The sequence below is a fragment of the Talpa occidentalis genome, unplaced genomic scaffold (genome assembly GCF_014898055.3).
Source record: "Talpa occidentalis isolate TD23 unplaced genomic scaffold, MPIMG_talOcc4v2.1 talOcc4.2, whole genome shotgun sequence".
Classification (NCBI taxonomy): domain Eukaryota; kingdom Metazoa; phylum Chordata; class Mammalia; order Eulipotyphla; family Talpidae; genus Talpa; species Talpa occidentalis.
In genome coordinates this window covers 142,728,787-142,756,715 of record NW_023602073.1, presented here as the reverse complement: position 1 = coordinate 142,756,715, position 27,929 = coordinate 142,728,787, and the positions used below count along the sequence as shown (strand labels likewise).

General features: G+C 49.3%; 1 protein-coding gene across 5 annotated transcripts in view; it reads left to right on the top strand.

Annotated features, from left to right (window-relative positions):
• Nucleotides 1-6,402: 6,402 nt before the first annotated feature.
• TULP4 (TUB like protein 4) overlaps nucleotides 6,403-27,929 on the top strand; it is a 158,192-nt gene continuing 136,665 nt past the window's right edge. For 3 of the 5 annotated variants that reach the window (XR_008552818.1, XM_037520588.2, XM_054697927.1), the window contains exon 1: nucleotides 16,339-16,401. The gene's annotated coding sequence lies outside the window, so the exon portion shown is untranslated. Of the gene's footprint in view, nucleotides 6,863-12,481; nucleotides 12,534-15,743; nucleotides 15,783-16,338; nucleotides 16,402-27,929 lie in introns of those variants that run through there. The other 2 variants (XM_054697930.1, XM_054697929.1) reach the window with 2 other exon arrangements.

Below are 27,929 nucleotides of genomic sequence, written 5' to 3'. Positions count from 1 at the left end.
CAAGTTCTGAGATTGAATTATCTTTATGCTAAAAGAGCATAGTGAAAGAGGGGGAAAGACCTTTCAAGCACACAGAAACAGAGATCTATTTTCTCACAAGTCAGGGAAAAAGCAGATGGGTAGAGAAAAAAGAGCACAGGTAGATATTTAGCAGGGACCACCCTCTCCCTTCATCTCGAAACTAGCTCTGAGCCACTTTGTTAAGAAAAATGTCTGAACAGTCAGCTTATCTGAGGCCGTGCCAATCTGCCTCCATTGCTGACTGATGATTCATCTTCTATAGAATTCCAGGTCACCAACCATTTCTATCAGCACTGAACCATTTTTCTCATCCTCAGACGTTTACTGACCAGTCCAGTTTAGATTTTACTCTTTCGATCGACTTCCTACTTGGATGACAGCAGTTTTTTTCAGCTCCTCTGTCTTGCTTTCATACCCTTTTCTTTAACTGATCCATTCTTAAGCAGTCCCTACCTACCTCCCTCTTTGTTCCTCTGCAGTGCTTATTATTTATTTGAAAAATTGCAACTTATTCCAAGTGTACATTCCTTAATTTTGCCTGAAATATGTGAGCCTTTCTGAGCTCTCAAAATTCAGTGGCTTTGCTTATTTTGTTTTGGGGGAGGATTCTCTTTAGTTATTAAGTGAGCAAATGTTCTGTTACAGCTTTGACACCTCTATTCTGGTTGTTTTCTTTAGAAACACCTATTCATTAGTTAATTCTCCATGATTAACACTTTTTATGTGATTGTCTCATTTTCAGTGGTGTTTTTTTCCCCTCTGTCCCAGGATTGCTTTGCAGATTTGTCACTAAGCTTGCTATTACTCTAATTAAAAGCTGCTTTCTGCAGCCTCCAGCTTGGACTTTATCTTGTCTGCTGCACTTGGGGTTTACACGGCCCCTCAAAACACTTCCTTTTCACAGCCTGTTTTTGTTTAAAGATGATAAGGGCCACTGGTATCTTTAATTTTTAATTAATTCAAGTTATCTCTTTTTTTAATGAGCAATACACATATAGGTGTATCAGGAAAGGAAAGCAAGTGAAGAATTTATAACTCACCTGGAATCCCATCTCTCAATCACACTTAGAATTCTGATGACAATCTTCAAACCTTTTACTAAGTATAAAAACAGGCTCCCAGCCCAGGGAGACCACCTGCTTCCACACTTACTTTCTTGCTAAATCTCTTGTGAGCTTTTATTAAAAACATGAAGTATCATTTCTGTTTCAAAGTGAAGCTTTTCTTCTTAAACTCATTAGAATTAAATAGGGCGCTTTTAAAAAATATTGATGCCAGTCCCCTGTTATCCCAATTGATTTATTCTGGGATGAGATTTCTTAAAGGTTTCTCTGGTGTGTCTAAGGTGTGGCCAGAGTAGAGTCCGGGGGCCAAGTGTGTGACAGAGACTCGGAGCAGGAGATCTTGTTTGGAGGTCTTGTTGGATTTCAGCGGGCAGCCCAGCGGCACAGCTGTTCCTTTTACTGCCAAAGAAGAGGCAGGGCCTATCAGGAACCAGCTTATATAAAACCCACTAATGAGATAACTGATTCTTCAATTTAGTCACAGAATGTTACTTATTGGCAGTAGTTACTTTGGTTTGGAGAGTCTTCAATAATGTATTTACTTCTTTACCACCTGGTAACATTTTTTAGTGAGACAAACTGTTCAGCTATGTCAGTGTATCAGTTTTCAGGCAGGGTCTTGAGGAGGGGGTGGGAAGGATCTATACTTAATCAATTTAGGTAACCCTAATAGTCACTGTCTCCCCAAGGCCCAGGTCAATTTTAACTAAAATCTCAGTGTACACATTAGTACATTAGTTACAAAATAGATGGGAGATGTGATGTGGAATTTAAAAATGAGCAATTAATGTGAATTTGTGACTTCTTGAATACATGCGACCCCGTGTTACATCGGTTAAGGTTTCCTTCCAGTCCCGACCCGGAGTCTGGAATCGCGGTGCTGAGTAAGTGGGGCCAGTAGGGGGCGCTCTGACCACGGCGCTCGCCTCGGTGCCCACTTGGGGATCCAGACCTTCAGTAAGCTAGAACCTGCCAGTTCGGTGCTCCCGGTGGCTTGTTAGTGAAATGAAATGCTGCTACACACCATATGTTTGTTTTTTTTAATTTAAATATTTTATTTTATATAATTCTTACATCTTTTTTCATCTTTGCACGATTATGCATTTTCATTTTGGTTGTATTCCCCATACAGTTGCACCCCCCCCCCTTATTTTGACTCTAGTCCTTCCTTTCCCTGCCCCTCCCTCCCCCCCACCCCGTCTCCCCCCCACCTGTCTTCAAAGCAATAAGTGAACTTGGTTTGGATGTCAGAATTAATTTTATCGGAGAAATAATGTATTTATCTTGCATTGGCAAAACAATTTTTAAAAGTAACCTAAGTTTATGAGTATCCACATTTGGGGATTACAAACAGTGCCTTTATAGATTTTTTTTTCTTCTTTTGAGAACTTTGTATAAAAGACTTTACAACGGTTTTCTTGACCTCAGGCCTCAAATTTACCCTTAGGCTCAGTGTTAGCCCTTTACTATTTAAAACAAACAAACAAACCAACACACCGGATCTGGAACGCTGTTTCCACCAACAGAACCTTTGTTTTGGTTTTGTATTCATTTTTATTATTATTTGGAATAAAATATTATTCCAAATATTTTAACTATTTTTTTTTTGTTTTGTTTTGAACCTATAATGAGAAAAATATATATAATACCGAGCTCAAGAACACTTGTCTGGTGTCACTGGGTCAAGGGCCAGAGACACAAATAGATACGACACACAAAAACAAGGTGCACACGGTCACGGAAACAAAGGCTGCTCGCCTGGCTCTGTGAAGCCTCTGTCCCCCAGCACTCAGCAGCAGGCTGGGACCTCGCGGCTATCGGCTATCGGGAGCCAGACTGCGGGCTCTGCAAGGTGCCCCCCAGGACGTCCACCCACGCGCATACGGCTCAGCTGTCTTTGGGCACTTCGACCAGATGCAACGCGGGAATCACCGGCGCCAGGAAGCCGGGGTTACACTCCACAGGGTTGACGTGGACCTCGGGAGCCCTGAGGCGCAGAGGGGCTGGGGCTGGGGCTGGGGCTGGGGCCCCGCCCCTCACCCAAGCCAGCGCCCCAGGCCGAACCTGAGGGGCCTCATCCCTCTTTCCTTTTGACTTGTTCCGTACCTGTGTAGTCCTTAAAGTGCAATAGTTTTGTTTTTATTGAGGTATATTTGACCATTAAGAATTATATAAAAAGAATTGTGCATTTATGAGGTATATATTTATATTTAAGTATATAATTTGATGATTTGATATATATTGTGAAATAATTACTATATTTGAACAAATAAATCCATCTCTTCAGAATGTTATCACTTTAACATAAGTCATTTTTAATAAGCTTAATCGCCACAGAGAAGAGAGAGATTATTCCAGGCTAAAATTACTGTTGTCCAAACTAACATAACAGGTGGACCCCGCGTAGCTTTGTTCCTAAAGCTCATCGTGTGGTGTTAGTATGATGAGTTTTCACATTTGTCATGTATCTCATGCTTGCCCTTGAAGAGTTTGATTTAAAAGTCAATGAAAGGGATGCGTCTTACTAATTTCAGGTTGCTAGGCAACTTCTCCACAGCATCACTTCTGTTGCTCAGGAGATGCAGGAAACTTAGCGGAATGAATGTACCATTTAAGATATAAAAGCTCATGTATATACAGGTGCATATGTATATATGACAAATACATACTTATATACCATTATAATATATTTTTAAAGATTTATTTTTATTTATGCATACAAGAACTGGGGTACAGGCCAGAGGGGCAGGGGTGAGAGGATTCACTAGAGACAGAGTGGGGAACAGAACAGACAGATTGACTGAAATACACTGCTGAGGAGAGTAGCAGGGAGACAGAAAAGGTCTGCTGTGCCATGTGGGTAGCTCCCTGGCCAGGGATCGAACTCATGCTGCAAGTGGCTGCAGATAGCTTAATAGTGCTGAGACTTCACCCCTTGTAGCACCATGGATGCCCTACCATAAAAACATTTTTAGTAGAATCATTTCTAGGAAAACTAGTCAACCTGTGGATTTTGTGGGTTTTTTTTTTTAAGATTTATTTATGCAAAAAAAAAAGATTTATTTATGCATACAAGAACTAGGGTACAGGCCAGAGTTGTGTGTGAGCGGGGGGCGGGTGCGGGTGAGAGGATTCACCAGAGACAGAATGGGGAATGGAAAGGCAGACTGACTGAAATGCATTGCTGAGGGAGCAGCAGGTGAATCAGGAGAGGTCTGCTACACCATGTGGGTCAGCTCCTTGTCCCAGGGGTCAAACTCGCATTGCAGTGGCTGCAGATAGCTTCATGGTGCTGTGACTTAACCCCTTGCGCCACCAGGGAGGCCCCATGTGTTGTCTTATTTCTTAAGCAAACTTCCTATTCTTTCTCCCAGTCTTAATGAAAAATAAAATTAATATTTAGAGTTAACTTTAGAGAATTGAATTAATGTAGGTATATATTTTCTCTCTTATCCTCTGAATTTTTTTATGTAAGATCTAAATTTTCTTAAAACTACTATCAAAAGCAATTACATTCTTTACTGCCATACCAGGTTGCTATTCTTTGTGTTACTATGTATTTAGGGTTGCAAGGCCAGAACTCCAAAAGCTTAAGATTTCCTGTTGGGTATTTGTCCTAGAGTTCTATGTTTTGAATTTATAATATCTGACTATATTTTATTACAATGGTCACAAATGCTTATTTGGATATGCGATCTGAAAACTGTGTAGAGACAGTGGATTTCTCATATATTTTTCTTCTTAAAATTACTTAACCTAAAAATAGGGCCTCCCCAGTGGTGCAGCGGTTGAATGCTGGGTTGTGAAGCTGCCCGCAGCCTCTGCGGCGCCGGTTCGATCCCTGGCTGCTCCCCGGCCACGGGAGGAGGGTCCCACGTGGCACGCAGACCTCTCCTGCCGCCCGCTGCTCCCCTCAGCAGTGTACCTCGGCCCTTCTGCCTGCTCTGCTCCCCACTCTGGCTCTGGTGAATTCTCTCACCCTCCCGCGCTTCTGACTGTACCAGTGCTTGTATAAATAAATAAATAAATAAATCTTAAGGGGGAAAAAAAATTCTTAAAAAAAAAATAAATAACCTGAAAATACTACTCACTATTAAAATAGTTAAATATGGGGCCTCCATGGTGGCATAGGGATTAAGTCTCAACTCTGTCAACATGAGGGTGCACCACAGGCCTGAGTTCGAGCTGACCCACATGGCACAGCAGACCTTTCATGTCTCCCCCGCTGCTCCCCTCAGCAGTGTATTTCAGTAGAGCCACCTGTTCTGCTCCCCACTGTGTCTCTGGTAAATCCCCTCAATGCCACCTCTGGCCTATACCTCAATTCTTCTATGCATAAATAAACAAATTTTTTAAAAATAAGATAAAATAGGGCCTCCCTGGTGGCGCAGCGGGTTGAGCGCTGCACTATGAAGCTGTCAGGAGCCTCTGAAGCGCGGATTCAATCCCGGCCGGCCAGCGAGAATCCCACATGGCACAGCAGACCTCTCCTGCTGCGCCCGCTGCTATCCTCAGCAGTGTATTTCAGTCCATCTGCCTGTTCTGCTCCCCACTTTGTCTCTGATGAATTCTCTCACCCTCGCTTGCCTCTGACTGTACCCCAGTTCTTGTATAAATAAATAAATCTTAAAAAAATAAAAAATAAGATAAATTAGTTAAATATGGGATTCTTAGCTAGTGTAATCTAATCATTTAAAAATATCAGTCAGGTCTGAGACTGACTTAACCCCTTGCCCTGGTGGCGCAAGGGGTTAAGTTGCAGCACTATGAAGCTATCTGCAGCCACTGCAACATAAGTTTGATCCACGGCCAGGGAGCTACCCACATGGCGCAGCAGACCTCTCCTGCCTCTCCCGCTGCTTCCCTTAGCAGTGTATTTCAGTCAATCTGCCTGTTCTGTTCCCCACTGTCTTTGGTGAATTGTCTCACCCCTGTGCCTCTGGCCTGTACTCCAGTTCTTGTATGCATAAATAAATAAATCTTTAAAAAAAATAATCAGAGTCAAAGTAGTCCTTTATGTAAAATTGTCCAGACTTAAATCTATCTAATATGTAAACCTTTTCCACAAATATTTAAAGTTACTTTATTCCAAACTGTTACATTCTTCACATGAATACCTAATGTATGTACCCATCGTCCATCCGTCCATCCATCCGTCCATCCGTCCTTATGTCCATCTAGTCATCTATCTATTCACCTGTTTATTTATTCATTAAACTATCCATCACACATTGAATCACTACCTCTCTGTTCTAGGTAGTAGAGAGGGAGATGCAATAGTCTGAGACTTGCTGCTTTCTCTTTTTTCTCAGACCTGCTCAGAACGTCAACGTTTCAAGGCAGCCTAGCATCTTCGCGAACACGAGCTGCAGTTTTCAGAGGCTTCACAAAGCGAAATTTGCTTTGTGCTTCTTGTTGGCGCTCTACTCCCCGCCACGAGAGATTCAGAAACTTAGACCCTTCCCATCTGCTGGCTTTGTTCCCTGGGGCCTCGACTTCTTGGCATCTCCTTGGCAGCCAGGGGAAAGGAGAGGATGGAAACCAACACCTGTTTCTCAGCTGCCTTGGCTGGAAGTGACACACCTCACGCCTCATACCCCTTTGGCAGACTTGTGCTATATGGAGGAGGAAAGGAGCGCAGGAATTGTCCCTTGCTGGGCAATGGCTTCCGAGTGTCATCCTTATCATACAGAAGGGATTTGGGTGAAAAAACCTCTGCTACAATTACCCACATCTTGCTTTATTTTGAAGCCATGAGGAAGGTCACTACAGTGTAGGTAAGTCATTGCGGGCACTGATCTCGTCTGTCATCTGATACTTAAATGAGATGTAACTACTCATAACTTTCAGAGATTCTCTTTCTCCATCTGTTTTTTTTTTTTAATTAAAAATATTTTAAAATATTTATTTATGCATGCATGCAAGAACTGGGGTACAGGCCAGAGATGTGGGGGGGTGAGAGGATTCACCATAGAGAGTGGGGAGCAGAACAGGCAGATTTAGTGAAATGCACTGCTGAGGGGAGCAGCGGGAAGACAGGAGAAGTCTGCTGCGTCATGTGGGTTGCTCCCTGGCTGGGGATCGAACTCATGCTGCAGTGGCTGTGGATAGCTTCACAGTGCTGAGACTTAACCCCTTGTGCCACCAGGGAGGCTTCTCCATCTAATTTTTTTACAGAACAAAAGTTATAGAGTATCTATAAGTGATTTTCTTTGGTGTGATACCCGATTATATAGGGGCCACTTGATGTTTGTACCCACTGACCCTGCAGTAAACACCCCTTTCAGGTCCGATTCTCAGAATTTGCAGTTACAAAATCTGAGCTTTTAACTGAGTTACAGTGGAAATGGCTAGCATTCACATAAAAATGAACAATTTACAAAACAGAGAGTATGATGTCTTAAGCATATAGTCCTAATTGGGGGGGGGCTTGCTTTCCTAAGTGGGTGGGTCTCCTAGTATCACCACGCTTTTTCTGTTTTTTGACATCAGCATTTTTAGAGTGCTGATGAGTTCCATTCACTTCATAAATGACAGCCTTATCATCTTCATTCTGTGCATTTTTCTTTTTTTTTTTTATAAGTAAATCTTTTCTTTTTATTTATTTATTTGCTTTTTTGTTTGTTTTTTTTATACATGCATTGGGTACAGTCAGAAGCATGGGAGGGTGAGAGAATTCACCAGAGCCAGAGCGGGGAGCAGAGCAGGCAGAAGGACCGAAGTACACTGCTGAGGGGAGCAGCGGGCGGCAGGAGAGGTCTGCGCGCCATGTGGGATCCTCCGCTGGTGGCCTGGGAGCAGCCGGGGATCGAACCGGCGCTGCAGAGGTCGCGGGCAGCTTCGCAGCCCAGCACTCAACTGCTGCGCCACCGGGGAGGCCCCATTCTGTGCATTTTTCATGTTAACTCTTTATTGCCTCATAGCATGTTTACTTCTTTCTTTTTTTCACCAGCTCTATTGAGATATAATTGACAGATAGCACAGTACAAATTCAAGGCACACAGCATAAGGATTTGACTTAGGTGTTTGTGATGTGATTACCACCATAAGTTTTGTCAATAGGTATGATCTCAGGGCCCTCCCTGGTGGCGCAGGAGGTTAAGCATCAGCACTATGAAGCTATCTGCAACTACAGCAGCACCAAGTTCGATCCCCGGCCAGGCAGGTGATCAACATGGCACAGCAGACTTCTGTCTCACCCTCAGCAGTGTATTTCAGTGGATCCACCTGTTCTGCTCCCTACTCTGTCTCTGGTGAAGCCTCTCACCCCCTGCAGCTCTGGCCTGTAACCCGGTTCTTGAAGGCACAGATAGATAAATCCTTAAAAAAAAAACAAAACAAAAAAAGGGGGGTATCTCAGACAGATGAAAAGAATTCCTGTGATGAGAACTCCTAGGATATATTCTTTTAACATTTTTCATGTATGCCATGCAGCAATCTTGACTATAATCATCATGTTGTATATTATATCCCTAGTATTTATTTTATAACTGTGAATTTGTATGTTTTCACCCCTTCATACAATTTCCCCTCCTTCCGCTCCCCTCCACCTCTGGCAACCATAAACTGGATCTCTTTACAATGAGTTTGGTGCGTGTATGTGTGTGTCTTAGTCTCCGCGTATAAGTAGATGATATGGCATTTGTTTTTATCTTTCTGATTTATTCCACATAGCATAATGTCCTCAAGGTTCATTCTTGTTGTCACAAATGACAATATTTCCTCATTTTTATGGCCGAGTAATATTCCATTATATAACTGGAATATCTTCATCTATTTGTCCCTCCATGGCATGGACACTTAGATTTAGAATTTCCATGTCTTAGCTATTGTGAATACTGTTATGAAGACGGGTGCAGACATCTCTTTGACATAGTATTTTAGTTTTATTCAGATATATTCCCAGAGGTGGATGGCTGGATCATATGGAGATTCTACTATTTGACTTTGGGGGAATCTTCACTGTTTTCCATAGAGGCCATTCCAATTTATAATCCCACCAACATGCACAATGTTCCCTTTTCTCTGCATTCTCATGAGCACTGTCACCAGCACTGCGATTTACTTCCTTCTCCGTGACAATCATTCTCATAGCTGTGGGCCGAGCTCTCATGGAGCCTTTGATTTCTGTTTCCCTGAGGACTCATGATGTTAAGTAAATACCTTTTAATGTCCCCAGTGGTCATTCTTATGTCTTCTTTGGACATATCTATCATGTCCTTTACCCATTTTTAAAGTAGATTATTTGCTTTTTGCTATAAGTTGTATGAGTTTCCTGTATATATTTTTTAAAAGATTTATTTTATTTATATATGCATGCAAGAACTGGGGTGTAGGCCAGAGGTGCAGGGGATGAGAGGCTTCACCAGAGACAGAGTGGGGAGCAGAACAGGTGGGTCAACTGAAATACACTGCTGAGGGGAGCAGCAGGTGAGACAGGAGAGGTCTGCTGGGCCATGTGGGCTTCTCCCTGGCCAGGGATTGAACTCGTGCTACAGTGGCTGTTGATAGCTTCATAGTGCTGAGACTTTAACCCCTGCGCCACCAGGGAGGCCCCCACTCACATATTTTAATGAAAAATAGCTATGTTTTCCAAGACAAGAAATCTGAGAAGAGTGGCATTACTTTTCCTTTTTCCACACTGACTGACAGGAGAGGACAGGTGGGCCCTCCAGTCTGCCGTTGCCCCAGCTCCTTCTGCTGGGCTCCCAAAAATGACCCCCAGGAAAGCCGGAGGGCATTCCTAAGAGTGAAAGTGAAAAGACAAATGTCATCATAGTATTGTCACGAACCAGTGAGACCCCAAAGCTCCCCTGCAGAGGGGGTAGCATGCTTCTTGGTTGAGCTAAGGTGCTTGTTTCCAAAAGGCTGCCACACATGCAGGGGACCCTGCAGAGTGACCCTCACATGCAAATGGCTAGTTTCAAGCAAACTCAAGTTGACTCCTGCTGGGGATTCTTTTGTGTGGCTCAGACTCACCTCAGGGAGTGTTAAAACACAGGTGCTCACCAGGTCTGAGAATGTGCATTTTTAGTACTGCTGCTGGGCCTGGTGCCTTGTGTGGACTGCTGGCCTAGAGCAGTGTGTGTGTGTGTGTGTGTGTGTGTGTGTGTGGCTGGGGAGAGGGTAGGGACAGCATGCAGTTGGCTTCCTGGGATGTGCAGGCCCTGGGCAGTTGAACAGATTGGGTTCATTAGCCAGCAAGAGAGGAGAAAGGCTGCTGGTGTTTGCATTACTTCGATTCTGGAAAGGTGTGTGGTAGGTCCTCCAAAATAGAGAAATGCTTGGATGCTTAGCCTGGTCCTGTTGTGACTTTTTTTTTTGAAAGATTTATTTATTTATACAAGCACTGGGTACAGTCAGAGGTGCTAGAGGGTGAGAGAATTCACCAGAGCCAGAGCGGAGAGTAGAACAGGCAGAGTGATGAAGTACACTGCTGAGGGGAGCAGTGGGTGGCAGGAGAGGTCTGCGCGCCATGTGGGACCCTCCCCCGGAGGCCGGGGATCAAACCAGCGCTGAATAGGCTGTGGGCAGCTTCGCAACCCAGGGCTCAACCGCTGCGCCACAGGGGAGGCCCCTGTTGTGACTTTTTACTAGTCATTTTGTATATCTTAGATTCAAGGTTAAGGGTGGGGAAGCATGAGTGGGAGGAGGCACCAACAGGGAAAGGGTAGGATTGAGAAGCAAATTTAATTTTTAAAATAAATTTTTATTGAAATAGCATTGCATTACAATATATATGCTTCGGGTATGCATCGTCACAAATTCACATTTGCATATACTACTTTAAGTTTGCCACAAAAAGTACAAAAATGGGGATCTCCCTGATGGTGCAAGGGGTTAAGTCGCAGCACTATGAAGCTATCTGCAGCCACTATAGCATGAGTTCGATCCCGGGCCAGGGAGCTGACCCACATGGCACAGCAGACCTCTCCTGTCTCACCCACTGCTCCCCTCAACAGTGTATTTCAGTAGATCTGCCTGTTGTGCTCCCCACTCTGTCTCTGGTGAATCCTCTCATCCCCCCCACACCTCTGGCCTATACCCCAGCTTTTATATGCATAAATACATAAATCTTTTTTTAAAAAGTACAAAAATGCCCTGTCTTTTTTCTTCCTCTATAGCCTTCCTAGTTGAACGATCCTAAATTGGATTAATTTCATGTGAAGAAACGAAATGTATCTAGGAAGGTCTATCCCTTACACACTGACTGTGCTACTTTATATTTTAAGAAGTCTACTGAGGAATAAAACTGTGTGCAGCCAAGTCCCATGTCCCCTTGCAGTTAACCTTGTTCTTCACTTCACATAGCTTAGTAAAAGAAAATATTCCTTATAGCAGGTTTGGTATAAATATTCAAACCAGAGAGAAGCCATGGGTTAGGAAAGGGTCCACTATATTTCTCTCCATTAATTTCATTCAAAAGCTATAGAAATTTAGAATTAGAAAGGATCAGGGATGCACATGCCCTTCCCACTTCATAAACTGAGAAGCGAAAACTGCAGAGGTGGAGAGATGAGTCCACCCTGTCACCAGGTGGCGGCTGGGATACTACACTGGCCCAGTGATGGCTTTGCTCTTCAGAGGTTCTGACAGGTGGTGGTGGTGGTACAAACAACAGGACACACAGGCAGGCAGGTTAGCAGAACAGGCCAACAGAGAAGACAGTGGTTAAGAGCTTTAACCTTTGAGCCAAGTCTCGCTTCTGCTTCAGCTCCAAGCCTGATACCCTTAGATGCTTCAGGCGCAAACATTCTAGCAACCAACTCCAAGGCTCTCATCTCCAGTAGCTTCCCCAGGAGCAGCCAGCCCCTGAGGTTTTGGTCAAAACTGATGCTCGCACAGTGTGGGAAGTGCATGAGGCTTCGCTTGGATGCAGCCCCAGGCGCAGGCCCCCATCCTGACTCCTCTGTTTCAGCAACTCCAGCTCAGAGGCCACCAGCCCCAGGCCTGCCTGGCCCTGCCTGGCTTTCACACCCAACCTTAAAGAAGAAGGTGTGGGGGTCACTCTTCTCTTTCATAATCACTCCTTCTCCCCAGAGGCCTATTTTGCATATCAAGACTTGAGGTAGTTTTAGGACATTCATTTCCACAAAAGCAAAATCTGTCCAAGACAATGGCTTTTTACCAGTTGCTTAAATCAGGTCACTTCAGTATCTTTTGGGAGACCATTGTCTACCTTGCTTCTAGAAAAATTTGTGCTCAGGTAAATTCACCAATGGGGAATTCTGGCCAGAATTCAGGGCTGCCTGAAGGGCCAGGTCAGCAGTGCAAGGATGGGAGGCAGGAGGATTTGGCAGCTGCTGACTCCACTCTTGCATGGGAAGAAGGAGGTGACTATTCAAGTACTCTCTTTTTAAAGCCATCTTCTCCTGTTCCCATCTTTTTTCTTCCAGGTGAGTTGAGCATACTTTGTTCCAGAGAAGGTCCAGGAGGCCCTGGTGTATGGTAAGTGGATTGATCAGGCCTTTTGCTCCACTACACTCTGTGGCCTTAATGGTGCTAATGCAGGAGGCACTTGGGAGCATGGGGGCAGGGGCACATACCCCAGTTCTTGTATGCATAAATAAATAAATCTTTAAAAATAAATAAATCTTCCCATGTTTGTAAAACTGAGCAACATTGGAATCTACCTTCTGGCATCCTCGCCATCCTGGTCACGCTGCACAGTTGTGCTGTCCTTATCAATGTCTTTAAAACACAACCGTGGGACTGGAGAGGAGCACTGGCAAGGCCCCGCTGCAGAGGCACCCCCCTCCCCAGGCTCCACTTCTGCAATGAAGTCAAAGCTTCCACTAGCATTTTTTTTTTTAAGATTTATTTATTTATGCATACAAGAACTGGGATACAGGCCAGAGGTGTGGGGGGTGAGAGGATCACCAGAGACAGAGTGGGGAGCAGAACAGGCAGATTGAGTGCAATACACTGCTGAGGGGAGCAGCGTGAGAGGCAGGAGAGGTCTGCCGTGTCATGTGGGAATCCCTCTGGCTGGGCGGGAATCGAACAGGTGCTGTGGAGGCTGCGGACAGCCTCGCAGCACTGCGCTCAACCCGCTGCACCACTGGGGAGGCCCAGAGGGTGACTTTTAAAGAAAGGTCATGTGTCTCTCAGGTCTCTGGGTAGCTGGGTCAGGTTAGTGAGAAATTTTTCTCAAATATGAGCCTAGAGCTAAAGGACAGTTAACAGAGTCAGGGTCAATTTCAGACCCTGAATGTCATATGAGACACTTTCTTCTAGTAATTATCACTTTAACAATTATTGCTTAAATTTCTTCAATGTGCCACCAAACTTTCTAATATGATAAACTGAGAAACATCGGCCCAGTTGGATTTCAAAAGCCAGTGCAGGAGGCCCCACGAGCAAATCTCTTTGCGAGTGGCTCCCAGCTGCCTCAGATTTCTAGAGAAGATGCAACCATGTCATTTTATAATGAAATTTATAAAAAACACTTAAAATGCAGTTTTGCCACAGATTTAATATTACTCAACATGAGCCTCCAAGTGAAAATGTCTTCAGGAAAACAAACCATGAAAAGGCAAAATGTGAGACTAGATCTGGGTGCATGTGGGTGGGCCAGCTGGGGAGTGAGGGTGCCCACCGAGCGCACTGAGGAACAGACAGAACAGGGAAGAGGACGCGGGAGGGCCAGTGATTGGCCGTTGGGGCGTCAGGCTGTGTCACGCATTAGCTGAGGTATAGTCATTGATTATCTATTGTGTTATCAGGCCCCCACTAGGGATTTTCCAGGAATGATTCCTCTCAGTTCCTTGGGCAGCCCTGTGAGGGGGACAGTTATCTCCATCTGGATACATCGCTCTTGTCACCTGTTCATTAGTGGTAGGACTGCCCCGAAGACACTTTCTCCAAAGACCCTTCACGCAACCACAGCCACCGTGGGAAACCTCGCAGACAAGAGAAACTCAGGGCCTTGCGGCTGTGCTGCTGGCTCGCTGTTCGGCGCCCCAAAGTGCTTGCAGGAGAGAGACACACACAGTGAGCCTTAAGGAAAACAGTGGTATTAGAAGTGTGATTTCAAGGTTCATACATTTCATTTTGCAGAACGATATTTATTAAGTGATTTTTTTTATACCGTTAAACAGATTGCCTTGGTCAGGTCAAGGGAGTTCTTCAAGTGCATATTTTCTTCTTTAATGCTTTTTCTGACAGGCAGGGTCAGAGTTTTCATAATTGGCTCCAGGCCCTGCTTGCTGATAGGGGTGGGGCGGGGGTGGGGGGGTGGGTGTATGTGTGTGTGTGTGTGTGTGTGTGTGTGTGTGGCTCCAGGCCCTGCTTGCTGATACTAGGGGTGTGTGTGTGTGTGTGTGTGTGTGAAGTAGTTGTGTGGAGACTGCACACTTGGGCCACACTGTAATACTGTTTACTTCCTTTAGGTCCCCCTGGGATTCAGCATAACGCTGGGTCCTCCAGGGAAACACAACACTCGTCACACTGAATCGAGGGCTATCTTTCATGTTTACGGTGCTCTAAGGTTCAAAAGTTTCACAATTCACTTAACGGCTGCCGCTAAGGCCCTGCGAGCCAACGAGGCTGACACTGCCACTTCCAGCAGCCGCACGGGGGCTGGGGAGCCCCGAGGAGGCACGGCAGGCCTTGCCAGAGGACCTTTAGAAGCACTCTTAGTCCCCCTTTTTATTTCCTCTGACAACCAGAAATTCACAGCAGAGGGATTCTTACACCTGAAGCCGAAGTGCAAAATCTGGCAACTAGGCACTGAGAGGCGAGGCCGAGCCCCCCGCAGTGGCCCCGACTTACTCACCCAGGACACCCCGCCCCGCAGGGAGCCAGAGGGGTGCTGTCGCGTCTGTTTTTTCATAGCTACCTAAGCGTGAACGATCACCCCATCGCTCGGCAAGGCTGTTTCTTTGCACTGGAAGGAACATGAAGGACCGACGCATCAGTTTTCCATTCTCAGCATGGGAATCAGGGGGGGAAAGGCGGTGGACCCCTTTCCCTGGGTGAGTTGGAGACACTCCCCGCTCTTTCTCCGTCACCCCCCTGGAAACCGAGCCCGCCCCTGCGCACCCCATCCCAGCCCCTGCCCCGCCGTCGGCCCCGAGCCCCGTGGGCGCCCGCACGGCCGGCCGGTCTCCGCGGCTCTCGGCTCCGGACCCCGCGCGCGGCCGCTTCCGGCCCGACCCCGGCGGCGGGGTCCCCGCGGGCCTCGTCACGCAGGGCGGGCGGGGCTCGGGGCGCGCGGGGGCCGTTGGCGGCGCGCGGGCCGGGGCGGGGACGGCGGGGGCGCGCGGGGGTCGGGGCGCGGGGGCCGTTGGCGGCGCGCGGGCGGGGTCGGGGCCGTTGGCGGCGCGCGGGCAGGGGTCGGGGCCGTTGGCGGGGCGCGGGCGGGGGTCGGGGCCGTTGGCGGGGCACGGGCGGGGGTCGGGGCGCGCGGGCGGGGGTCGGGGCCGTTGGAGGGGCGCGGGCGGGGGTCGGGGCGCGCGGGGTCGGGGTCGGGGCGCGGGGGCGGTTGGAGGGGCGCGGGCCGGCCGGGGAGGCGCCTGCCCGCCGCGCCGGGTCACGTGGCGCGGTCACGTGGCGCGGAGCCGGGCCCAGCGGCGGCGGCGGCGGCGGGAGGCGGAGACTCGGCGAGACGCGGGGGGAGCGGCGGCGGCGGCGCGGGCCGGCTGGGGGCGGCGGCGGCGCGGAGCAGCGCGGGGCGGCCGCCGGGGCCGCGCGGAGGTGAGGCGCGGGCGCGGGCGGCGGCGGGCGGGGCGCGGCGCGGGCGCCCGGCGCGGGCGCGGGGGGGGGGGCGCGGGGGGCGCGCGGCGGGCGGGGGCGCCGGGGCGAGGGCGCGGCGGGGCGCGGGCGGCGCTGGCCGCTGTCCTGCCGCGCTCGCCTTTTGTTTCGGCGGGGAGGAAAACGGGGCGCCGGCGGAGCCCGGGCTGTGTGCGCGTGTGCGCGCGCGCGTGTGTGAATCAGGGGGCGTTTGGCTTGGAGCCATTTTCCCTGAATTGTGGAGCCAGCGCCCCCGAGCGCGGTCCCCCGGGGCCGGCGCGCGCCTCCTCCCCCGGGGCCGCGGGCCCCGCGCCGCCCGCCGCTTCCCCTTCCTGCCGGCGGCCCGGCGGGCGCGAGCGGGCGTCTGCGCGGCGCGGGTCACCTGTCGTGCAGCTGCCGGGGCGCGCGGGGGGCGCCGGGCCGCCCGCGGAGCCGCGGGGCCCCCCGAGATCCCGCCCCGCGGGCCGCCCCGCCTCTGCGCCCCGCGCCTCCCCTCCGGGCGCGCGGGGCCGGTGGAAGTTCGGCCCGCCGGGGGGCGAGTCGCCCCCAGAGCCGCCGGGCGCACCGCCTCAAGGTTGGAAAGGTGAGGGCCGGCCCCCCCGAGGGAAGGAGACGGGGTGACACAGACCTGCCCGGGACCGGTGTGACTTACGCCTGCTAAATTGCCATGGTGACCGGAAAGTCGGCGAACACGTCTCCCCTGGGGACCCAACGCTCCCCTGGCGGGAGAGCTGACTCCCCGGTTTCTCTGTCTGGGGGCTCTCTTCCCCTTGTGTTTTGCGGTAGTCCCGCAGCGTCTCAGGCACAGCCAGTAGGTAGGCGCGGGGTGTGTGTGTGGAAGCACAGGATGATGATTTCCTAAGGTTTTGAGTGATGTGAAAATCCGTCTTTGGGGGGACCCTTTCCCGGTCTGGCTGGAGTTTGCTGCTTGCAGGTGAGGCCCCTGGGAACGGCGCTGTGGTCCCTGCCGGCGCATCACCGGCCCGGCACAGGGTTGCTGGGGCTGGAGGTGTGATGGCTGTGAAGTGACAGGGCACCTTGCACACCGCACAGCCACAGAGCCCAGCCAGGCAGGACTCCCGGCTGTCTCCTGGGCTGCTCGCAGCCGGACCCCCTTATTTCTTGAGAACTTCTTGCTATGCTGGGAAAGACTATATGAATAAACCGTCAGTAGTCAGAGCCAGTGTTTAGCTCCTTAGTTTTAAGAACCGTACTCAATTTGTATGGGAGTTATTAGTGTGTGAATTTCCTGTAAGTACTGTGAGTGCTCTCCGTGGGGGCTGTGAAAGTGGCCGTGTGTCCACGTGACGGGAGAGGCGGTGGTGTCCTCTCCAGTTAGAAGTATCCAAGACCAAGTGCAGGGCGCCACAGAGGAAACACATTTCAACACAGCAGAGCCTCGGGTCTCCGGGAAGAGTGGAAGGCAGGACTCCACCTGTGCCTGGGAAATAACAACACGTACTCGCTGCTGTAGCTCTGGAAGCCCTGCCTGCCTCAAGAGAAGACGTGCCACGTTGAGCTGGGGGAGCAGGCTGTTAGAGCGAGTTTGGTTATTCACACGTTTTTCCCCACCAAAACTCTGAATAGGAAAAAGTCTTTTTAACCCACTGGTGCTGAGATCCCAAGTGATGAGTGAAGAGTAGAGAGAAAGTTCAGCTCTCACCAGCTAGTGCAGACAGGGCGCCAAGCCCAGGTTTGCTTTCAGATTTGACCTCAGATTCACTGACAGGGTGTGGGAGCTGGGGGGTGTTTATGGAGAGCTGTGCATCCGAAGGTAGGCCCAAGTTTTCCTCCGTCCCACTCATTTATGTGTTGCCAGTTAGTCTTTCTCCTCATCTCTTCTGTGGATGGAGAAAGACTGAACTTAGACTGAGTAGCTCAGCTATGCGTGTGATTCATAAAATGCATTAAGACATCGACTAAGACTTTCGTTGTGAAATACCTTGATTTAGTTATTGCATTGGCTCCTGCTAAGGATTCTGTGAAGTGTTTCCAACATTACAACAAGGCTTGCAGAAACATCTCCTCCGCCCTCAGGGAGATGTCTGAGACTGCAGGGAATATGTGATCAAAATGTCAGATTTCTCTTAATCTGGCTGGGATGTTAATAGTCACTAAATTTTAACATATTAGATGTACCGTACTCGTTTTTGTGATGAAGTATACAGAACAACACTTGCTGTCTTACCCACTTGTAAGCGTACAGTTCAGTGGCATTAACCACATTCACACTTCTGCAACTTCAACCACCATCCACCGTCATCCACCGTCAGAACTTTCTCATCTTCCTACACTGAAACTTCTTACCATGAAGCACCTCCCCATCCTCTCCCCCCCACCTCTATCCCAGTAGCCCCCCTTCTGCTTTCTGTCTCTGATTGTGACAGCTCTAGGGCCCTCATATAAGTGGAATCACAGAACTTTTCCTTTTGTGACTGACTGATTTCATTAAGCATGATGTCCTCAAGATTGGGCCGTGTTGTAGTGAGTGTCAGTGTTTCCTCCTTTTTTTATTTTTTCAAAAGATTTATTTATTTATGCATACAAGAGCTGGGGTGTAGGCCAGAGGTGGGAGGGGTGAGAGGATTCATCAGAGACAGAATGGGGAGCGGAACAGGCAGATTGACTGAAATACACTGCTGAGGGGAGCAGCAGGCGAGTCAGGAGAGGTCTGCTGCGCCATGTGGGTCAGCTCCCTGGCGGGGGATCAAACTCTTGCTGCAATGGCTGTGGACAGCTTGTAGTGCTGAGACTTACCCCTTGTGCCATCAGGGAGGCTCCAGCAGTTCCTTCTATTCAAGGTTGAACAATATTCCTGCACACGTATATGCTATGTTTTGTTTATACTACCAGGGTAACCTCATGATAATCAGAATCTCTCTGGAAATTATAGATATTTTTGTTTAATTAAAACAGGCCAACAGGGCCTCCCCGGTGGCGCAGCGGTTGAGCGCTGAGTTGCGATGCTGCCCGCAGCCTCTGCAGCGCCGGTTCGATCCCCGGCTGCTCCCCGGCCACCAGAGGAGGGTCCCACATGGCGCGCAGACCTCTCTTGCCGCCCGCTGCTCCCCTCAGCAGTGTCCTTTGGTCCTCCTGCCTGCTCTGCTCCCCACTCTGGCTCTGGTGAATTCTCTCACCCTCCCGCGCTTCTGACTGTACCCAGTGCATGTATAAACAAACAAACAAACAAATAAATAAATAAAACATGCCTCTATTTAAAAAAAAAAAAAAAAAAAAAACAGGCCAACAGATTAGCCATGACTGAAATGACTGAATGCATGTACCACCACGGGGGCTGAACTAGTACAGTGGCCCCCGCTCTCATGAGGTCTGTGTGCCAGGACTCCTGTGGAAACTGCAGACAGCACCAAGTGCTGCGTGAACCACGTTGGCCCTGTGTGTACATCCTCGTGATGAAATTGAATGTATAGTTTAGGCACAGTACGAGATTGGCAGCAACAATGATAAAATACAACAGTTAGAACTGTATTCTGTACTAATAGTTCCTGTGACTGTGGTCCCCTGTTCCTCTCAAAATGGCTTACTGGGTGTGTGTGATGTTTTTGGACCACGGCTGATGGAGGCAGAGCAGCACTGGGGAGCGGGGCTCCCTGGGCCCCGCCATTCCCTTCCTGTGTGGACAGAGACATAAAGCCCATCTTCAGAAATTGGCAGCAGGTGCAGATGATGGTTTTGTTTCCTGGGTAATGTTATAATGGCGGTATATTTTGCTGCATGGGAGAGTACATGGGACTCACCCTGAGGTAGAGGTGGTTTTGGAGGGTGGGGAAAGTTCCTGATTCCATCACTTTGTTTACCACTTTTCAAAATAAGGTGTGGGCGCCCTCGCATCCTCCAGTGGTAACGGGTGAGGGTTTTTTCATTTTGAGTACCTTTTTGAATTCTCTATGGGTGTCAGTCTCTTTCAGCTCTTGTCCTTTTAGTGCTCAAATGGGCCTGCCCTTTGGTGGATAGATCTCCCTGGTTGCACTCCGAGTCCTGACGAGCGCCGCTACTAGTCCTGCAATAGTGTATGGTGTGGTGAGATGTTCCAGACTTAACCTTCCTGTTCCAGATTTGGATTCAGAAAAGAAAAATATATGACAAATAAATGTTAAAATATTTAACTTCACTACTAGTTATAGAAATTAAAGTAAAATGGAGATACCGTTTGTTATGGACTGAACATGTCTCTCCAGTATGACAGTGTTTGGTGCTGGGAGGCTTGGGGGTTAGTTAGAGTTAGATGAGGTCATGAGTGTAGAGCCCTCATGATGCGGGAGTGCCCTGTTGAAAAACACCTGCTGACACCCCCCCAATAATGTACAGAGGAAGAGGTTGTATAAGACCTAGCCTGATGGCCACTGCCTGCAAGGAGGCAAGGCCTCGGCATGGAACCTGTCTTGCCGGCATCTGGCTCTTGAACTTCTGGGCCCCTAGCATTATGAGGAATAAATGCCATCCTGTGGTAAGCTGTCGGCGCCCGTGCCCATTGAGGTCTGGTCTTCAGTCCTCGCATTGGGGATTAGATCTCAGCCTGTGAGCTGGTTGGGTCACGCCTAAGTAAGGACCTCCTTACTGTGATCACGGCTGCTGTTCCTTCTCTAGTCCTGTCAGGTATCTCTCAGATTGGAAGGAGAGTAAGGATGGCGCAGCAAACACGGAGGCTGTGTGTGCTGTCGGCGTCTGGAGGAAGGGGTGGGTGTGCTGGTTCTGAGTAGCTGCTCTTTTGTATCAAAGTGTAAAACGTGCATTGCCTTTTTCCCAGAATGTCAGTGTTTAGGGATTTATCCTAAAGAATTAACAGGAACACAGCAAGGCTGTACGTATTTAGTAAAGAGCGTACTGTTTACAGCTAGATCGTAAATCTTATGGAAGGAACTGATGACATGATCACGGTCCCCTCACTGCATGCGGCACTGAAGGAGTGAGGGTGGACACTGACCAACGTGGGAAGACACCCGTGATGTGTGAGTGCCCAGGGAGGTTCCGAACGGCAGGCCTGGCACTTCCTGAGTGCAGGCACAGAACATGCTGGGCTGCTGGACCTAGGAGGCCAAGAACAGACTTCCAAGGCCCTACGCTGCAGGACGACCTGGTGGGCAGTCTGTTTCAGTCTCCCCGACTCAGAGACCTCCCGACTGGGTTCATTCTTCCGTGGGAAGATTTGCTTTTCCTGGAGGGTGAATTTGGCTACTTTTGGTAATTTGGTGTGTGTTTAAGATGCCCTCAGTTGACAGTCCCATTTGGAATGGGGAGGCATCCCATGGAGAGTGGGGTGCTTTTTACTGAGGAAGGGGATGGCATTGTAGGACATGAGGGGCGATGCCCAGTGTGGATTTAATTCTTTGGTTAGAATGTTGCAAAGTTACTGCCAACTCTGTTAAATGTGGGCTTTCTTTTCCCTTTAACGTCCCTTTCTGGCATGTTCTTAGGATCTATCCCAGAGGTTCCACCTAGTAGGTTTCTTGCTTCCCTAGAAAATGATGGATCAAGATTAAAATTTTGGACTCTGCATGGATTAAAAAAAAATTAAACATTTTCCCCCTTTAAATGCAGTAAATTCAGGATCAGTGTATTTTTTTGATGGCAGTAAGTGGGTTTGGAGGCTTACACTTATGGGGTGTCAGGGTCCCCACCCTGGAAAGAGTATTTGAGGTACAGAGCTGAAGTGCGCGGGAAGTGATGGCTCGGTGGCCGCCGAGCCCGGAGGCACCCAGGCGTGGAGGCCGCGCGGACAGCAGGCACTCGCTCACCACTTCGCTCTCTGACTGTTTTTAGTGACAAGCACAGTTAGAGTCACAATGGAGGTGAAAGAGCTTTGAGGAGGATAGCGCAAGACATTAAAGTCAAGACATTAATTTCTCACGTTTTAAACATTAAAGGCTTAATTTAGACCTTAGTGGATGTGAAAGGGTTTGGCGTCGCAGCCCCTCATAGGCCCTTGGGGCTTCTCGGTATGCCCGGCCTGCTGTCCGGTGATGCTGCCAGGGCCCCTGGAGTGGGTGACTTCTCTGGTGGAGGCCTCAGCTGTTGACCCTGCCAGGGACTGGTTGGGACACTTGCTCTCAGGCCTCTTGGTGTCTGATTTCAAACACTTGCTTGGTGTCTCTGAGTTCCACTTACATGTTATGGACAGACGACACCGGGTGCAGGATTTTTTTGTTAATCTTACTGAATTTTTCTTTTACCCATTTTTGTTTTTGGCAAGTGACAAGAGGAAGATTAAACTTCTGAGGCAGTTACTCCTGATGTGTGTGTGTATCATTTCCGTCTCTGCCAAGAGAGATGAAAGCGTCTTGTGTAGAAAGCCCTTCCCCGTGTCATTTCCCCTTTGACCTTTGCTGCTGCTTTGGCTGTGAGGAGAAAGGGCTGCCTCCCAGGCTGTGCTCAGTGCCGGTGGTTGGGGTGTTTCTGAACAGTGGGTGAGCGGCGTTGTTCCTGAGAGGGGGTGAAGGGCCTGTCTTAGCACCTCTTCGGTTCCTAAGGGCACGGCACCTCCTTAGCCACAGAATCAGTGGGACAGATCCAGCTCCGGGGGACAGAAAGCGACGCCGGCTTCATCAGAAGTCAGGCTTAGGCCGTGTGTAGAAACCCCGGCCGCCCAAAGCTGACATTTTAGGGGCCAGACTCACTGGTAAAGAACCAGAAGGAATTGACATTTGTCCCACGAGAGAAGTCTCATTCCCAGGGCCAGCCACCTGGACTGGAGGGAGGGTGGGGGTCAGGCCACGCGGCCCCGACCCTCCTTGTTCCTGTCCCCTCTCCCCACGAGGTGCGAGGAACCTGGTCTTGTGCTTCACGTGCAGGAAGTTACCTGAACTGATTTTCTAGTCCTTGAATAGTTAAGTAAATTCGGTGGTATCTGAAATGCTTGGAATAAAACACAACAACTCTTTATGAAAGGTAGAGCACTCAGTTGGCCTTTCTTACTCCGTCAGCCAGTTTCTAGCACTGTGTGTGACGTGAGCAGGGGAGAGGTGCGGCTGTCTGCTTGCCGGCTGGGTGCCGAGGGGCCGGGGTGATTTCAGTCGTGGAGCATTGGGGCGCTGCCCGGAGCTCACTGGAGCGTGGGTTCCCAGCCTTTCTGGGCTTTTGGCTCCCCATTTGTGTCTGGTTTGCCTCCTCTTCCTCTTCACGTTCGCAGGGCCACCCAGCCGGCCCTCAGTTATCAGAGGCGGGGCGTGCTGACGGGTGGTCTACACACCATAGCCGTGATTCAGTTTTTATGTGGTTACGGCAACCTTTACTTTTAACTAATCCCTGCCAAACCTTTTCTGGATTGTTAGCAAGCTGCCTGACTGCATTGCCATATGGCACAGCCTTATTTAAGTTTTCGATCAATTAAAAATAATGTTGTTTTGAAAAATTTTGTGATACAGTTAGTGACTAGGATTGTATCTGATGCGAATTTATGTGCAACAAACATGGTAGAGAAACGTCAAGTAGCATTACTGGCCCCTCCTCGTCTCAACATGCTTTTCTTTGCAGACGTCTGCGTGGAAGTCTCTGTGGCGGTGCTCTTCGGGCTGCTTCGAGATCAGCTGCCCGTGATTTTAACAGTTTACTGTAAATATGTAGAGAAGTCTCAAGGTTGGCCTCATGACTCAGAAATGGCCTTGTTTTCTATCTCGGAGAGCCTTGGGCTAACCCCACTGCCTTTCCTTCCCTTTCTTAGCTTTCTGTGTTTTGCAGTAGCTGGTCTCCCAGGCCATCGCAGTGGAATCCTTGACAGCCTTTTCCCATGTTCAGATGGTGAATTTCTCTCTCTCTCTCATGTCCCGCTGGTGTGTTCAAGACCGCCAGGACTTTGTGTGAGAGATGGTCGGGTGAGCCCCCGTCTCATGGGAGAGACTATTAATCTCTGGAGGTCAGCTTAAGCCAATTACTCCAGCCTTTTAATTTTGCTTAGTTATCACCAAACCTTTTACTGGATTGTTAACGACTAGCAGAGTGGCTTGAGTTGAACCTCCTTTGGTGCTAATGAGCGGTAAAGTGGATCCAAGGTGAGATGTCTGAAGGAGGAGGCATCCTGGGGAGTCAGGAATCATTCACAAATTAGATCATGAATGTGCTTCTAGAAGGTAAGATTCGGTTTGATTCCCTTCTCTTTGTTTTATGTCTACCTGACCTTCCATTCTTTTACCACGTTATGTTCTTTTGAGAAGTGAACCGTGTTCTAATGGAGAAGACTCCTGATGAGCACCCCGTGGGGGCCTGCAGGGAGAAGGGGGTGACCCACCAGCAGGTGGGCTTGCACTAGTGAGTTCCTGGTCCTGAGGTTTCGCTCATGCTCTCACCCTCTGTTCTGAGTCAAAAGTCATTGTTTCTTCACTTCCTTACTGTTGCATGAGATTTACCACTTTTTGCTTCTTAATTTTGAATGTAACATGACTAATGTGATTCTAATTCTGACAATATAAACTGGATGTTTGCAGGGACATCTTGAAAGAAGGATAGTCTTTCTTCAAATTCTCTGGCCTCCTTCAAATTTTAAAAACTGAGGCACAGCCAGAACCAAAAATTCCCTAAGGTGGGTTAGTTCTCACATAAGCTGCTAGTTGAGTTACTTCAAAAGATGCTTTTTAGGGGTGTGGGGGGACTATGTGGGTCCCTAGAAATCCCAGTAAGTCCTCCCTCCAGGTGGGAGGTGCCTGCCTCCCTGGGTGGTTGCTGTTGTGTTCCTTTTCCCTGGCCCCTTGACTGGAGGGTGCTGCAGCTGAGACCCAGTGTGACCCTCAAGGGCTTTGCACGTGTGGGTCTCTCCTCAGGCCCCCCACTCTGCTTGTGGCTTGACCTGCTTCATTGATGTGGGCACCAGGGAGCTAATTTTCATATACTGGGCCTGTAAAGAGGGAAGAGTTTGAGGTTCTAGAAGGAGACGGTGCTTAGAAGTTAGCTCTTCTGGGGGCAGCTGCTTTCTTAGGAGGACTCCCTGGCAGGGGGACTGGGGACAAGGAATGGAACGGGGAACCTGTGGCCATGGGAGCCTGAATACAAGTGGGGACGTGTCACAGGCTGAATTTCCTGACAGTGCTTGCAGCAGACCTGCAGACAGAGGCTTTTTTGTTTTTTTTTTAATAAAAGGTTAAGTACAAATGGCTATTAACCCCCTGTGTGTATGTTCCAGCATCCCCCAGTTTGTTAGTTGCCTTTCAGCTCTCAGCTCTGTTCCTGACATATTTTGATGTACAAACGTTGATATTTTCTGTGTGGTCACGTCTGTCAATCTTTTCTGCATAGTTTCTACTTTGATGGTTTGCTTGCAAAGTCTTTTTCCCATGGTGTTCCCCCCCCCCCCTTTACTTTTGCTCTCTGTCTTTGAAAGCTGACGGGGTGGGGTTTTACACTTTTTAAAATGTGCTTTTTTATTTTGGAATGCTTTGGGGTTTACAATGTATGCAGATAGTACAGAGAGTTCCCAGAGGCCTTCGCTCCACTGCTCTCCTGGTGACTCCGGAAATTAATGCGGGTGCATTAACTCTAAGCTCTAGACTCCATGCGCATTTCCCCAGTGTTTTTGTTGACATCCTTTGCGTTAACTGGGTGGTTTTAAAAGAGACTGCGCCGTGAATGGCGACACACTCTGCAGAGGGCCGCGGTGCTCGGGACGCGGCATCTGTGTGGGCCTGGCGGCGTGGGTCCTTCCACACGCGGAGGTTCAACATGGAAGACGCTTCCTTGAAGTTCAGCTTTGGTGTTGACTGACGGGACCATCTTTGCCTGACAGAGAACTGCATCTAGCATTCCCACGTACACACCAGTCTTTGTCCTCAGTGGTCACTGTTAGGTTCCTAGGAATTGTATCATTTTTTCTGTCATTGGTCTTTTCCGGCACGTTTGCCCCTGGGCCGGGTGTGTCGCGGAGGCGCTGTCTGCGTGCGGGGCCCTGGCACCCTGGCCCTTACCTTGCCGCCAGTGATCAGGACGGCCAGTTTCTGCTTCCCTTAAACAGTCACTGGAGTTGCCCACTGTGCCCCTGTGCTCTCTCTGCCACCTTGTTCTTCGACTGCCAGGACCAGAGTGGACAAGCCACGAGATGTTGCTGGTTTTAGGTCTAGGAGAACAGGCCTTCCCCGTGAGGATGCTTTTGATGTTCCTAGACATCAGAGCAGGCCCAGAACAGCGCCCCTGGGCCCGCCAGAGTCTTGGCGCTCAGATGGCCAGTCTTCCCACTTGAGCGTGTGGACGAAGTGTGCAGTGTCCAGTGGGAAGAGATGCTCGTGGTGCATATCTTTCTCACGAGGCGGGTTTGAGGATCTCAGTGGTTTCTTGGCCTTTACGTGGAGACTGATGGTGGCGCTATGGTGGGAGACAGGAAGTGGGCAGGACAGAAGCAGAGTCTGTGGCCCCAGGCCTGTGCTGCCGGGTGCGGATGCGCCCGCTGCAGCCCTGCTCTTACCCTGCAGGCCCCCCTCCTCACCTCGCCAGCGTGAACTACACTGAGCGTTCCGAGGGGCGACCGGTTGCTTCTGATGGTGCATTCAGTCAGTCTCCCCTCTTCTAACTAAAACACTTCAAGACTTTCTTGGCCTCTGATGGCTTTGTAAAACCACCACCCTGCTTTCCAGAGAAGATAGGGTGGGGCGATGCCGAGGAGGGTGCCCTCCAAGCTGGGTGTCTGCAGACCTGTGCTGCCGTGTCTCTGGTCACTGTCCCGTCCTGCCAGGAGAGCGGCCTCGATCGCACTGGAGTGTCAGTCTGCCAGCAGATGACAAACCAGGCAATAGAAATACGGTTGTTAATGCAAGTGTCTTTTTGTAGCTGGTACCTGCTTCAGTTTGACCAGGTACGAGTCAGACTTTTGGAGTTTTTCTTGGTGGCTTGTGACTTTTTCCATTGCAGGTACTAATCCTTGCTTACATGTGCAGTTTGCAAGGCATTTTCTCACATGTGCCATTTTACTCTGCCTTCACGGCGGCCTTGCCTGGAGGCTAGGCATGCGCAGTAAGTGCTCAGCTCACAGTGTGGCCTGAAGCTGCCACTTAAAGCGGGAGGGGGTGTAAGGAAGCAGGTGCTTGAGTGGCACCATTGCCTTCACCCTTGGCAGGGGAGGTTGGGTAGCGACGTGATTCTGAAGGAAATGACGTTATTCGAGGGCCTGCTTTATTTTCTTATTTTACGAGACCACCGGGCCCGGGGTTTGAGCGTGGGCCCCCTGAGCCGGAGTCTGGGGACTTGAGTCTGCACTCGCAGATGCTGAGCCCCACATCCTGCCCCTCGAGTGGTCCCTGCTGGTTTTATAGCTGCACCTTGTGCAAGGCTGGTGGAGTTTTTCTCCTGGCAGCCTCAGACAGCGTTGGCAATCAGAGCATCTATCCCAGATGGGTGATTAGCAGACTCTGTTGATTGCATATCTAATATCCTTTCTTCCCTTCTTCCTTCTTAATGGAATTGGGATTTTGTTCAGATCTCTTTTCAGCTCCCATACGACTGTGGGGAAGGTGATCCATCCCCAGTACAGGGACGAGTCCTGATTCAGTTCAGCCAGTCATGCCAGCCTCCTTTGTAGAGATGATTGTGGAGGGTAAGTAGGAAACCTGCTTCTGGCCAATGCACGTGAGGGGCAAACTGCCAGGAGGTGCTGGGAAACTTCTCAACCTTAAAATGACAACACTAGAGAAGATAGTCCTTTTCCTCTGAAAATTGTGATGTCTGGATGTGGCGCCTGGGCTGTTATGGCCACCTTGCTGCCGTCTGAGCCTGAAGCCAGTGCAGGTGAGAGGGCAGAGCCAAGGACCAAAACAGAAAACTTCACGGAGCCCAGCCCCCAACCTGCCCATGGACTTCTCATGTGAAATAAATTTCTGTGTCTTGCTTAAGGTGTTTTCATTTGGGATTACATGTACCCAGAGACAAGACTTGCTAACGGATGAAGTAGCTGTCAGGTGGGTGGATGGATGGATGGATGGATGGAGGGAGTCATTCCATGAAGAAGCAGCACATGGTCTAAGGGTGGACTTGGGTCTAGTGAGCGGGTCAGACAATAGCTTCCCCAGGGAAATGCAGAGGCTTGGTGAGAGAGATCCCTTTTCCTGCTGAACCTTGTAACTCATGTTGAAGGGTTTTTGTTTTTATTGCACGAGCAGAGCCAATGAGGGGTTTACATAG